The 2,867-nt window shown below is 40.7% G+C and overlaps 1 pseudogene; it reads right to left on the reverse strand.

Annotated features, from left to right (window-relative positions):
* Positions 1–360: 360 nt before the first annotated feature.
* LOC124876764 lies at positions 361–1,122 on the reverse strand (annotated as a pseudogene).
* Positions 1,123–2,867: the final 1,745 nt, after the last annotated feature.

The following is a 2,867-nucleotide window of genomic DNA, read 5'->3' on the forward strand; positions in this document are numbered from 1 at the left end:
AGTTGATTAATCCTAAAGGGAAATGAACAAAATGTACATTAAGTTCTTACTCAGACCAGGGTCTAATTTATTACTAATTACTCCTCGTTTACTCAGACGCTGTCCTGCAGATTACTTCTCTGCTTAATTACCAGAAAATGTGTTTCCTTCCTTGCAACAGGCTTTCATTAATTAGCTTGTTAGCGATCCATCAGATAAATAGTTGGTTTCTAAACTTGTTCTCCTGGACCTCAGTTATTTTAGAGGTTGGGAACATCAGTGTAACCCAATCAGCGGTGACCTGAACCTGTTGGGTTCATCTTTATGCATACTGCATGCTGGGTAACTGCGAGAGGGTTTCTGGGTCTTGAAGAACTAAACTTAGAACTTTAGGGTCATGTGAAACCTGTAAATGTCTTCTATGGAATCCTTCTGTCCACATTGCTCTACAACATGATGTGCGTCCTGCATTAAAACTTTGTAGAACCTGTTGAGTTCCTGCACCTCAGACTGACATCTCCTCTTTAAGCCAGGCTCTTCACCCTGAGCAGCTGTCAGCATCTGTTCATACTTCAGCTCAACCGCTTTGATCTGTTCCTTCAGTTTCTTCTCATAAAACTCCCTAGGCTCTGACTCTTTCTGTTCCAACATCTCCACAACCTGCAGGTTGGTGTAGTTGGTGTAAAACTCTCCTCCATTCCCAGCCACCATTGTGTCCACATTCTCCAGCAGCTACAGGACTTGACTCCAATTATCTGCTCTACGGTTGCTGAACACCAGGTGCCTGTTGTTGGCTCTCCTGAGGACCTCCTGTAGCTTGGCTCCAGCTTCCTGCAGCTGTGTCTCCATGTCTACTTCAGTTTCATCATCTTGGGTAAACAGTATCATGGTGTATCTCCAAGCATCCACACCAAAGATCTCCTCCACCTGCCTGACAGCATCTTGCTCCTCATTGGTGAAGGGACCCACCTTGATGACCAGGACGATGGCGTGGGGCCCGGGGGCCGACATGTTGATGCATTTGGAGATCTCTCTCTTGATGGTGTGTTCATGTAATGAAGTGTCGAAGAGACCAGGAGTGTCTATGATGGTCACTTTCCTGTTGAACACCTCCCCAGAGATCTTGCAGCACTGCCTGGTTAGTGTGGATCACCTGCAGCCTCAGCCTTGACCTGTAGGCTCCTTTCACACATATGAATATAATATATATAATATCGGTTATAAGCCCAAATGTTCATATTGGTGTTTTACCTTAATTAACCTTGATTACAGTTTACAGTAAATCACAAATTTGACCACAACTATATTTTTTCCTTGATAAGATCCTTTCAGATCATTTCCAACCCAGACCTGGGTCGGTGTGCGAAGGAGACAAACTTGAACCAAAATCTTAGAGGTTCCACATGGAACAAATGGCAGAACCAGAACCATTTGCAAGAGGCTCACTGAGATGGAGAAATAACTCTAGTACTGTGGTTTCCTATTTTTGGCTGATTGCAGTGAAGAAACATCTACATTTACATCTCAACAGCATCCAAATTTGGTTTAAAAGTTTGGTTTAAACATTTCCTTTTAGACCAAATGTGTTCTGTTTGTTTCCCTAAACCTCTGGAAAACTGGGACTTCTTTTTGTTTATTTTGGAGTGCTCAGTAGGAGTCTTTGAATCCAGTGATAAGACTCTCCTCAAACCCAACTTCAGATGTTTCTATTACCAGATGTTCTGCATGAAGAAACCTGAGGTTTAAACCCAGCTTTCTGCAGTCTGTAGAACCAACCTGGTACCTTCTATTTAAAGCACCATAGGAACCTGATAATCAGATTTAATTGAACGCAGACATCAGACCCATTCATCTGTTACCTGAGGTCTCACTGACTGCTGCTCTATAGGTAGCATGTAGCATCTCAACGTGGTTCAGTGGTTTGTAACTACCATATTCACCAACCAGTTAAAGAAGATTGTTCTATAGATAGTTCACACAAGACCGGACCGGCAGTAAGTGACTCCAGAAATGGGCCGTGTTGATAGAATACCTGTAAACGGTGTTCCATTAAAAGCATTAACAGCAGCATTACAACATTTACCTGTTTTTTGTTTGGTTTTTCCGTGAGCTATGGCTTTTTTAAGTGCTGGAGCGCTTTACTGGGACACTTTAAATGTTGAGTCCTTAAATTGGTACGAAGCTAAGATTGCTGTAATCCGTATAGATCCATGCAACATATGTCGTCTCAAAGCACCTTACAAAGTCAATTCAATCCAATCCTTCAGATTCCAAGTCAGGTTCATCCATTCCAATTAATCCTAACTATCAAACAGTCAGATTCAGTCATTTATTCAAACTGGTTAAAGGTTTTTCAATCTAATTAATTATTTAATTCACAAAAAACTGCCTTAGCTATGGAGAACCTACGGTCCTTGAAGTATTTGGACACTTTTAACCTTTTTTTCAAGCACGTGGTGCAACAAGAAGAAATGTGCACATCTACATTTTGTAGTTCCTTACGTTTCATATGTTGTGCACATGCTAATAGTATTATGTTTTCCTTGTTTGTTATGACATAATAATAAATTATACTGGACGCATTTAAAGGCTTTTTACTGCACTACATCAAGTTATATGCTCATAGCCTGACCCTGCTTTCAGGACTGACACTTTGTTAAATGCAACGAGTACTTCAGTCCTAAAAGATAAAAACAGTTTAAAACATTCAGCATTGAAATGCTCTGATACCTGAGGCTCTGGTAGTTGTTGAAGGTATTATTCAAATAAACAGAACAAACTGTAACACACGTAAGGCTTTATTTTCTAATCCCAAACAGCTTGACAAGCTGCATTAAATGTACAATAATGGTTGAAGACTGATATATCACAAATTGGCATGTACAACA

The sequence above is a fragment of the Girardinichthys multiradiatus genome, chromosome 11 (assembly GCF_021462225.1).
Source record: "Girardinichthys multiradiatus isolate DD_20200921_A chromosome 11, DD_fGirMul_XY1, whole genome shotgun sequence".
NCBI classification, from domain to species: domain Eukaryota; kingdom Metazoa; phylum Chordata; class Actinopteri; order Cyprinodontiformes; family Goodeidae; genus Girardinichthys; species Girardinichthys multiradiatus.